The 12,026-nt window shown below is 43.1% G+C and overlaps 1 protein-coding gene and 1 long non-coding RNA gene across 2 annotated transcripts in view; both read left to right on the forward strand.

Moving 5' to 3' along the window:
• LOC144103923 (uncharacterized) overlaps positions 1-12,026 on the forward strand; it is a 397,175-nt gene that overhangs the window by 74,602 nt on the left and 310,547 nt on the right. The window lies entirely within an intron of this gene.
• LOC144104971 (uncharacterized) lies at positions 3,664-6,007 on the forward strand. Its single transcript, XR_013308671.1, has 2 exons — positions 3,664-3,778; positions 5,899-6,007. It is a non-coding gene; the product is annotated as an uncharacterized LOC144104971 (long non-coding RNA).

The raw sequence follows: 12,026 nt of genomic DNA on the forward strand, positions 1-12,026 counted from the left end.
TCGGTGGAGCCCTGACTGGAATATCAATAGTCGTAGACGAATAAAAAAACAACTGAGGTTAACGTGCATAAAAGTTATTAAATCAAAAGCTTACGAACGAGGAGATTGTTGACGCATTAATTTTATGTTAACTGGAGACATGTTGCAGTCTGATATTTCTGCCGCCTTTCAACAACAACGAGCCGCACTCGGTGATAAATGCGTCATCCTCACCATTAATTTGTTTAGACCACTTTTACTATGACATCAGCCAGGTCTCAGAGCTACAGTTTTGCTGATTTCTCTCAAACTCCTCAAGGCAGCGTAAAGACATTTAGACGTTTCCTTTACAACAAGTTTACGGATCCTTTCTCTCGACACTAAACAGCAAAGCCCACAGTAATCATTTTTCAAGATAGCTGCATTTCCTGATCATGTCTCGGCGTCTAGAAGCGTTTCACCTAGAAGCTGTTCGATTTCAGCTTATTTTAAATTGGGAAAAAGGGATCGAGGCGACCAAAGGAGTTTAAGTCTATTAAGGACCTCTCTTGCGGCTCTCTTGCACCATTTGCGCTGCACGCTTACCAGGGCAGAGATGGAGTTGATTCTCTCCAATTTTTTTAATTACTAGCACTATGAAAGCATTGAATTCAGCAACAAACCGGTTGCCACAGGAAACGGTAACCATGGCGCTAATATTACGGCAGTGCACTATGAATTCTGATACAGCGGTTCATGGGTCAGGAAATAAATTTTTCTTTTAAAAGGTAATGATAAGCACTAAACAGTACATTGCACTGGATAGACGCAACCCAAAGGCCCAAGCTCGAAAATAAATGAAGCTTTGGCGTCTAAACAGACAGGCTTTCCTTCATCATCGTAAGTTGCTTCGGAGGAATGAGGCTTTTATCTTGTACCTACAAATAAAACTGACCTAGAACCCACATTCTGTCGCACTGATGATACTATCTTTAACAGAAACATAGATTCAGTGGCGGTAGTTCCCTATCTTGAATAAAATGAAAGCGCGTATAATACACGGAATCGTCCGGGCCGCCTGTCGCTTGAAGCATCTGAACACGTGCTTGGGCTGGCAGAGCGCTGGCAGTGGTCAGTTCCTGCTCAGTGGAACCATTCTTGAAAATATTTCGAGAACTCCGCGTACACTCAAGCGATGAAATGTGAGAACTGCTGAATCAGCAGCGGTCGACTGTTGTTTGAAACCCTGTTCTGCGCCATCTTCCTCAAAAGTTAAAAATTTTTCAATACCCTTTGTTTGCCTGAAATTTCTTAACACTCGGTACGGGTTTACTGAATCCATATTTCTATAGCTGTATCTTTTTCGCTTGAGCTGAACTAGTTTGAAACAGAGCTGTTTTTTTTTATTTCTTCGAAATCTCCTGAAGCCTGCAGTTGATAATCAAAAAGAAAGTTAAAATTCCATATCAGTATTACAAACTGTTACTGTATCTGACGTGGCATCGATAATGCTCTAGCATTTACATCGCATTTTTAGCCAGTTCTATAAATGACTTCGAAGTACAGGAAGGCAAATTTATTGCCAGTTATCTCGCAATGCCTTCCGTATGCGCAAGTAAATGAGACAACAGATTTACGGCGACCTCAGCGTTTACCCATATTGCGTAATAGCTTGCTACCAGAAAATCTTCAAACGCATACCTCAAAGAAGATGAGGAACAGTGGAGACAAGAGAAGCCTCGCCGCGCTCGTTGTCCCTGAGAGCGAAAGAGCTGTGGATGCGCCGAAAGTGCAGAAAAATACGTGTCACATAGGCAGAGGGGCGCACGCAAAAAGAATGCAAGCAACCCGCACATTGCAAGCACCGAAGGCTGTCGCTCCGCACGTAGGCATTACCTTGGAACACTGCTGGGAAATATGTTGGGTGACGTTCCCTCAGTCAGAGGAGAAAAGGAAAGAGGGCAAGCGCGGCTGCCTGCCGAACAAAAGTAACGCGCGAAGCAGTGTTTTTTTTTACATTTTGTACCTTTTCCCTTTGCTCTTTAAGTCGCGTGCCTGTCAATTTGGATTCGCTATTTGTTCCCCAGGTGTCGGAGACGGAGCCGCTATATACCACACTTTTCTTAGTTGTTGCAGATTGCTCTTTGTGCGTGTCACGGCGCGCGTTCCTCTTTTTGTGTTCTACATGCCGACGTGCGTTGTGAATTCGGTTGTGCTCAGCGATTAACTGATCGTGCACGCTTGATCGATGTGTGACGCTGCAGTGAGCGACATCTCCGTTAAAGAGTCTACGTCTGAAAGAAACAATGGGCGCCAGATCTTGGCGGCGAGCTCATCGTGCGGATTCTTTGCGCCAAATTTCAACCGTGCATGTAAGTGACCTTTTTTTGGTTGTACGTGGTTTTCACTTGCCATCAAATTATGGTGTATTAAATAACGATACTTTATCATGGATTGTGTGCGCAAGCCACTAGTTGTTGCTATTTTTTGTTTTGAACCGGCTGCGTGGCGGCCGGAGACAGCCGATTCGGGTACAAAGCACGACCGCAGCGGCGCAATGAGCAAGCATCTTTCTCATGCTTTCATTCGCTGCAGGCTGTGATCCTTCGTTTCCTCCGCGCAAGAATATTGCCTGTCGTCTCTTCAACGCAACGTGTTTGTCTCTGCTGACGGCCATTCAGGATCAGGCATGTCCAAAGCACAGAAAAGGGCGAGTAAATTAGTGTGCACGCTTCTGTGGCACGTACTGCGTGGCAGCGCTACCTTCTACCGCAGCACTGTATCTGATTCTCATTGCACTGTTAACGTGTTTTAATTTTTTCGCTAGAAGACAAATCCAGCTGCCAGGCCGCTTTTTTTTCTTCCTTCGTGGGTGAATGGACGGCGTCAAAATTTTTTTTAGCATGGAGTAGAAAGCAAACAATATAACAGTAAACATGGAACGTTGACACGCAAGAAATCAGCAGCTCATTTGCGCTCTACGTTTCCTAGCGTGCGGCCATTTTCGCGTAAACCTTGCAATATTCTTTGCTAACCCAGAGAGTGACTTATCATTCCAGCAGTTTTACTGTATTCGAATGGAAGATGCGTGTGCGAATGGTGTTAAGTTGATGTAACTTGCTCTGCACTCAGGCTGAGAACTAATCGTGAAAAGTAGACTTGTTTAGTTATTTTGAGAAGTGAAAAGTTCTAGTCTAGTTTATGACTAAACGTTCGATCATAAAAGCGCACAGACTGTCCCCTCTTTTGTGCTCTCGTATTCTCTTAAGTTCAGTTCATCGTTTAATCCTTGTGGGAGAGTGTAGACTGAAAGTGCAGTTCCTAAGCTTCTGTTATGAATATTTTGAATCTCATAAGCAGTAACAGTATAGTTATTTCTTCCTTCTGCAGTTGCTGTTGATAGACATTATGTTAATTATGTTATGCTGTTAGCGACAATTCAATGGCACTCAGCTTTTTAGTTGTAGAAATTTTTCTAAGCTTACTGTGTGAGCAGATGTCCGGTATAAACTTGGGCACTGCGTCAATTACGCCTCTTGTAAATATGTTCCAAGTGCTGTAATGAGTAAAATGTGGATTCAAGGTTTGTAGTTTCCCATTGTCGAAATATTCCTTTTGTTTCTTGAGATGCTGCCATTAACGGTTTAAAGATTATACAAGTTATGACCAACTGTTGCACTAATGGCATCAGTGGTTCCTCTATTGCAGTACACCTGGCAGTAGGAGGAGTGCAAAAGCACACAAGCAATGGCGCTCCTGGCACTAAAGTTCAACCTGCCTTCTTCAAAACTGCACAATTAGTCGAGACTATATTTGTGTGGTATGTATTTTGTTATGAATTGCTTGATGTCCATCAGTGACCATACTATGGTATCTAGCTGCAACCATTCTAATACACAAAGTTTGGAACCATTAAAAGTTTTGCAGGACTTAGTAGTAAAGGAATTTTTTAATATAGGTTTGAATAATTGTGATCTCTTTTTATTGCATGTATCAATGCAGTTTTTTTGTTTTTTTAACTAGGTTTCACTTCAGCAAAGGTTCCATACTAAATTAGTTTGACCAGTGCTGCCTTCATTTCATGTGTGAGAAAAGTGAGGAGAAAAATGACGCACAGCTGTAGTAACCCTTGGCAGGCTGGCATGCAACCAAGCTAGTATGACTAGAATTATTTATGCATGATGTAAAGCTAAATGCGATGTGCAGCGGCGTGAGAATGTTAACCTTCTTTGCACTGTGGGCACTTCCCTTTCAGCAGGAAAGTGATGTTGACTGATGTGAGCAATTTCCATTAGCTAACATGAACCCATATTAGTTCTGCATTTTCACAATAGAGAGAACTCAAAATTTAATTAAGCTCAGGCGGCCTGCACCTGACAGCAAATATGGAAGGTAACTGTCTTAATAGGCATTATTTCATGCTGTTAGTCAGTATTTACAATTTCATTATGCTAAGCATCTAAAAAAATGTTAGAAGTTGCATTTTACTGTTCTAGCAAAATGTATAAGATTTACTGCTCCTGCATATGTTACAAGCATTAGGTGATGCAGCACTATGTATATAAAAGTCTAGGTTTGTAATGTACTCAAGCACAAATAGTGCTATAGAAGGAGATTCTTTTAGGCTGCCTGTGTAGTTAAGGTGGTCTTTCCTTGAAGGCTGATCGAGTAGCCAAAGCTTTTTGTACAGGCATATTCTACAGGTGTAGTATAATACTGGTTATGAGCCTGTAGTAAAGCTACCTGTATTATAATGATCCATATAATTTTGTGTGTTTTATGTCACCTAATTACCACATGAGTGGCGATGACTTCTTAGATGTGTAAGTTGGCCGTGCTATTAATTCACTTTTAGCCCGTAGCTTTTCCTTGTTTTGCAGGAGGGTACCCTAAATTACAAATGCAAACAAATGCAAATGCCTTTATTTCAACATCACGTGACGGTAGGAGTTGCGCTTGAAAAGCCTTAGATTAGCCTGATAAAGGAGTGCGCCCCTTCTTTAGTGTAATTTATAGTGCATAGCCTTTTTGTCATGTCCAAGCCTTGATCCAAGAATTTGAACTGTATGAAAAGGCAGCGACAATGGGATGCACCTAGAAATGCCATCATAGGCACAAGCTTCCTGATGTTCACTAATAGGAATTGAATTCACGGGTAATATATGCAGGGAAAGCAAAACAAAAAAACAGCTGGTGATACCACTCACTGACACTTAGATAGTCACCTACACTTCCCTTTTAATTCACACCATAAGCTAAAAACATATAGCGGCATCAGAGACCAGAGTTATATTGTTACCAGGGGGTGCATCAAACCTTAGCCACTCTAAAAATCAGACCACTGGGAAGGCAAATTCTCCAAGCAGAAATGAAAATTCGTAGATGATGGAATGGAAATGCAGCAACCAAGCGAAGTGCTGGTGAGGGAATAAGACATGATTTAACAATGAAAGGAAATGATATGGAGAACTAAATGCATGGGAATGGCGGGAATGATTTGTTAAATTGTATTTTATTTGGCCACCTTTACTAGTTTCTATTTCATACACGTGCTTCTTCATTTCTTAGCAGGGCCCCTCCCTGTAGTCCAGCATCCGGGATGCCTACACTTTGACCATGCAGCTGGAGAAAAATATTCGGGATTTTTGTGATTTCTTAGTACTTTTTTTGTTTTTGGCCACAGCTTCAATTTTTTTCCTGAGAAGGTATTGTGCTTGTGATGATGTGAGCATAATCGAGCAATTAGGTAGGTGTCATATGGAACATGCGTTGTGTTTTTCTGCATATATTTTTATTTTGCTTCAGAAGCCTCCACTTGTGGCTCCCTTTGTTCCTGCCTTTTGCGTAGTTTACACTTTTATGCATGAACTCACTAGGCCAATGGCTATGTCGTACTAAGTTTTGTAGTTCGAAAATATATTATACGTTTTCTTTGTGCAGGTCAAATACATGGTACATACTGCCTCCACTTGTATCGTGAAGACTGCCAGGACCGTTGCTGTAATATGATCTAGCATGTGGCAAAATATATACGATGCTATATTCTTTCTCCGATTGCTTGATGAATCCTTCGTGTGCATTGTGCAGTAGTACCTGCACCTGAAGCCCAGGTGACACAGCCCATTTCACATGAAAGATTTGTCTCAACATTTCGACACTGCCTGCACTTCCAGAAAGACTACGGCTTACATCATACGGGTCTACTTTAGTCCTTAGTCCTGCATTCAGTGGCTAGGTTTATGCCACACAAGGGTAATAGTACTCTTGTGTGGACAGTATATATATATATATATATATATATATATATATATATATATATATATATATATATATATATATATATATATATATATACACATTTCACAGTACCTCTTACCTCTTGCTGGGCTAGTTAAAAACAGCGCTAATCTTCACACAAACCACACAAAGACCAGACAGGACGGACGCTGACAGGATAGCGCCCGTCTTGTCTGGTCTTTCTGTGTGGTTTGTGTAGAAATTAGCGCTGTTTTTACTTTTCTTACACAATATATATACACATATACCACCAGGTAGTGCATAGATACCGTTTGCAATAGTACAAAAGCTTGTACCCCTAGATGGGTAACATTATCCACCAAGTGAGGGTATACGCTTGCACCACAGGGCTGCAAACTTTGCTCTGTTTATATCGGTGTAAGGTTAATCTTTGTGGAAGTAACTTTACACCTCTAGATGTAGCATAAATTTACCTGCTAAAGGTACAAACTTGCACCTTTCATGCAAGGTTAGTTTATAGGCTGTCTTCAGAATAACACCTGTCCCTTTTAGAAATTTGTAATGTTATTCCTGGCTGGCTTAAAGTTACTCTGATTACTGCAGTGCAATTTTACGCTATTAGAAGCGTAACATTACACTATATGCAAGACCATAAATACTTAGTCTCCTAAAAACAACGTACCCTAACGACATAAAAGGTGTCAGCTCAGCGACAAGTGACATAATCCCCAAAAACACTAAGATCACACCCTTTGTATAGACCGTAGTTAGCATATTTCGCGTATTTGCCTTTCGAGAGCGCTTAACTGCGGCGCTGTGCGTCTTCAGCGCCCGCACGCAAAAAAAGAAGCGATCAGGGTGCAGCTGTCGCGTTGTTTGTTAAACTGCGAAGTTTTAGTCACGAACCAGCCAATCACGAGCTTAAGGAGTTTCTGCAGGTGGAAGACGTCAACCGAAGCAATGTGTGTTTGTTGAGGATACGGAGGACAAAGAATGAACGAAGCGGGTACGTACTAATTGGCGTCCGGCTGAGGTTAAAACATCCTAAATGATAGAAGATGCCTGAAGACCAAGTTCCAAGTTGATACCAGCTAAGATAAACTTTTAAACCAGTTCAGCCACTCGGGAGACTTTGGCTTGAGAGGACAGGCAAGATATATCTTTGTAACGAGCTATGCCTATCTATTAGTAAAATAATAATACTCTTTCAAGCAATGCAAAAGAAACCGTTGCGGCATGATGCAAATATCCCTTTACTCTATTTATGTAGGCGTAAATTTTCAGCACGTGCTCTTGGCGTTGCTTTAAGGCCGGCATTTATTACATTTATAATTGCGCAAGAACTGAATCGGGTTCAACAGACCTGCGAGAATCTGTGATCATAAGAATATAGTTCCGAAGGAATTTTTTTCTTCCAGAAAAGCAGCAATCCATTAGTGAGAGGTGTCGCTTTTACAAGTAACAGAACCGAGCGGTAGTAGGATGGTAGGTAGGGCTCTCCATTTGCTTTCTGAAAGCTTTAAAATTGCTTGCTCTATGTTCTTGAGTATCGTGTGGTGAACCAAAATTCATTGTTGTAGCATTCATCATGCGGTAACCAGAAAAGTTAATGTGCATTATAAAACGCTTACAGAGGAACAAGCGCGATCAAGCGAATTCACCTCTGAAATCGAGTTGATGGTGAAATGCCACATGTGCATGGCTCTGCCCTAGACAACGCAACAATTTATGTTTAAAATAGGCAGTCTTAACAGACTGCGAATAGCGTAGTGCATCTCTCGCCGCTATATAAATGCAGCCGTCGCAGCTCGCGCGGCGGCAAGCTTGTCCTTCAGCCGTGAGAGGCGCCCTCGTCGACGCCGGACTTACGTTCGCCCTCTGCCAATAATGCCCGGTTCCACATTGGCCTCAGAGGTGAAAACCGGGACCCTCTTTTTACCTCGATTTACCTGCGCTGAAAACATCGAACTGTACAACAGGCCCGCCCCATTCCGTGCTTTCCCGTTGTCCGCAGTGTTGCTCATGGCTCCAAACGATTAATGGGACGCGCTTCTCAGCAATTCTTTTTTATTTTCGTATTACAGAAAATTATGAGCATATTAGAAATTACATTTTGACTGCTGGTAAATTTTCAATGTTAAATGTCGAGAAAATTGTTGTCTATTATATATTACAGTTTCTTCTCAAACATAGAAAAAGGCTTCGCATTTAAGAAATTTTGGCAGAAGGCCTCGTTCCTACTGGAAAGCTGCTGGTCTAGACATATTAGAATTTTTTTTTGCAAATCGCATATTTTCGTCCTGAATTTCTGCGATTCAATGTTCGTTGACATATCTACAGTAAGAAGAAAAAGAAGCTTAAAACTCAAATTTTGCAACACGCAATTTCTTGAGCTGCAAAATGGTCGCAGGAGCGCAGCAAAGTAATAGGCTTAGTGTGCTTCGATGCGCACGCCCCCGCTTAGGGTGTAGACACCCTTTGAACCACTCGACGCCGCCTAAACCGGTTTTCGCGCGCTCACTTCATCTTTGCGTTCCCCGCGTCGACCTCGCCGCTCTACTCTCGTGCGGGTGTCACTGCTGCGCGCCGGCATTCGCGCGCCTTTCATCGCCGTGCAATGCCTGGATGTTGTGTTCCTCAGTGCTCCAACCATTCGAGAAATGGTTGGAGCATGTTCCACTTTCCAAGAGACCCGAAAAGGAGGCTTCTGTGGCTGGTCTGGATCAAGTGTGACAAGTGGCAACCGACGAACTCCTTATGTGTCGGTAGTGTAAGTGCCCCATGTTGGTTCAGTGCTATTTTTGTTGCGATTTACCGCTTTTGCGTTTAGCCAGCTAAGTGTAGCACAACATTTTTATTGGTCAGATGTCATTTCCGCACCATTCGTTTTGCTCGGCTTAAAAAAAAAGGAAAGCTTCAGCGCCGAACCGCCCATTGCCTGTCGCTTCCCTGTTTGCATCCGAAATTGCATGTCGCGCAATGTTTTCGCTCGTGATTGCGTACCAAACGTGCTTTCGCCGCTTCTGTTCATTAGAAAATAATTGCCGCGGCCGGCCCGAATCAAGGCACAGAGGACGAGAACAAGCGAGGGCACATACGCCGTTGCAATTACTGTGCATCTAGAGGAAATGTGGGGCTGATTACAATGAAAAATTCATCTGCAGGCTCATATCGAAGACATGAGTTTCGAACAAAAGCGCGCGGACGGACGGAAGAAGCTCAAGTCCAATGCTGTCCCAAAGGTGTTCCCATTCAGAGGACAGATAAGTGTTAACCTTGGTGTTTGTTGCCATGTTGCTTATCGCCTCGTCGTCTACATTTGAAAATCCTGAGTGAGGAAGTGGTTGGTGTGCATGCATATTAAATTTTCTAGCGCGTCTTCTATGAACCCTTTTTAAAACTTTGGAGGTCAGCTTCTTGGCACAACAAAATTCCTTCACCCTGGCCACCAAACCAGCTTTAGGGTAAAAAAAGGTGCAATGCTGCAGACATATCTAGCCTGAACAATGCTGCGTTCCTTTCATTTACACGACACGCTGTCGGAATAACGGGATTAGCACCAGCTTTGACTAGACACTCCTTTGGTTGAAGGGGGTGAAAAACAGCTGCACGTGACGTTTAGGATAGGCCGCCATGGTGAAGGGTCTTTTGCACACCAGAGAAGCTTACTTTTGGAGTTTTGCAGAAGGACAACTATTTTAAATATGTAATGTGCTATTTTCGCTAATTTATCTGCTTCCAGAATTTCCTAAAGAGCGAATGTCACCAAGGGACCATAGTGTGCATGTTCCTGCATTACTCAGTGAAGACGCTGCCCCACAAGGTTCTTCACCACAATTGAGAAATGTCTTTCCCTTAAACAGGCAAGAATATCTACCAGCAGAATCATCGTCTGACGGAGATAAAAATGAGACATTGGTGGGAACAGCAAGCAGTAATTCTAGTGAGCAACTTACTTCGACCACCACGGATGTACGGCCTCAAGAAACTGCAGTGGTTCGTGCGACCTAACCCTTTGATTCTCAGGTAGCAGAGCTGATGAAGAAGATAGTAGATCTCACAGCAGCTATTAATAAGCTGAAACAACACCACAAAGAATCCAAGAACAGTGTCAAGAACTACAGAAGCAGAATCTCAAGCTGCAGAAAGAGGCAGCTAATTTCTCACGAAATACGAAGTTTTTAAATGAAGACCAAATTCGTGCTCTTATTTGAAACAACAATCTTAGCAATTCATGTTCAGTGCAAACAGTAAAGCAAGGCCTAAAAATTAAATTTGCTTGCGCAACCACTGGGTATGAAACGTCCAGAAAGATTGGCTACCCTCTCCCATCAAGCAGAACGTTAGCAAGAAGAATTCAGAGCCTGAAGTTTCTGCCAGGTATCCTGCATAAAGTGATCGACGTAATGAGGTAGAAAACAGAGGGAATAGAGGACGTGGAAGACGACTGTGTTCTCTTTCTAGATGAATTGGAGATAGCACTCGGATTTGAACTCGACTGTGGAGAAGACGTGCTTTTGGGGACAACGGCCTTGCCATCGAAGCCTGAAGAGGCAGCCGACCATGCTTTGGTGTTAATGCTAGGTGGAGTAATACCAAAGATGGAAGCAAGTGATAACCTAAGAATTTACTGGTAGGCACGTGGACGTCTCTGTACTCAAGACATATATCCTGGAAATAGTCCAGATATGCAGCCGGATTTCTCTAAGAGTACGGATAGTCACCTGTGATATGGGTGCAGCAAACCTCGCTATGTGGAGAGAATTCGGCTTTTCGGGTCACCGCTATTCGACAACTTCGTGCTCAATACACCTCCCAACCTTAGACGGGGAGGACTTTTTTCATCTCTGACCCAGCACATGTCCTTAAGAACCTTAAAGGAGAGCTTCTAAGCTGTAAAGTTTTCACACTAAGTGATTATACAATAAGGAAGAACGGATTGACTTCCTCGAAGGCGAAACTAGAGCATGTACAGGCCGTCTTGGACTGTGACGCTGCCAATGAACTTAAGGTAGCACCAACTTTATCAAAATCCACATTAGTGGTGGACACTTCACCAAGATGAAAGTCGCAGTCGCTGTCCAGCTCTTCCATGAAGCCCCGCCAGCTATTCGGTTCCTAATAAAAGAAGGAGTGATTGAACCAGAAGCCGAAACAACAGTGTGGTTAATGGACCTTGTTTCTAGGTGGCACGCCCTTATGTCATCGCGTCATTCCACCATGGCGCTAAGCCGCAGAAACATGACTAAATATCATGCCGCCTTGGACACACTGCGTATGGCAGTAGACGCGATCAGGGAACTGAAAATGGGCACTGGATCTCAGTGGAAGCCATTGCAAGCAGGGATCCAAAGATCAACAACGGCTGTCCTTCGCCATAAAGAAGTGCTTCTTGGCAGAGAAAGGTATGAATTACTTCTGACGAGGAGGCTGTTGCAAGACTGCCTAGAAAACTTTTTTGCTGTGGTGCGGCTCATGAAGCCAGTGCCCACTGCGTACGGCTTGAAGTGTGCACTTCGACTCATCAGCGTCCGCCACTTTCTTCATACTCCCAGGTCGACAAGTTACGAACTTGATGACCATGAATACCTTGTCGATCTGCTTGCACACACCAAGAAGGAAGGTACAGAAAACGAAGTCGATTAAATCAATGATTCGGAAATCCTGTTCACGGAAGAGCTCACGTCAACCGAGTGCCGTATCTTGTTTTACCGTGCGGTTTTATTATGAAAGGAATTCTAAAATTCATAACTCGTGCGCAGTGCAATGCTGCCTCCTTGGCAACCCTAACGTAGGTATGCTACCCTCAC

The sequence above is a fragment of the Amblyomma americanum genome, chromosome 9 (genome assembly GCF_052857255.1).
Source record: "Amblyomma americanum isolate KBUSLIRL-KWMA chromosome 9, ASM5285725v1, whole genome shotgun sequence".
Classification (NCBI taxonomy): domain Eukaryota; kingdom Metazoa; phylum Arthropoda; class Arachnida; order Ixodida; family Ixodidae; genus Amblyomma; species Amblyomma americanum.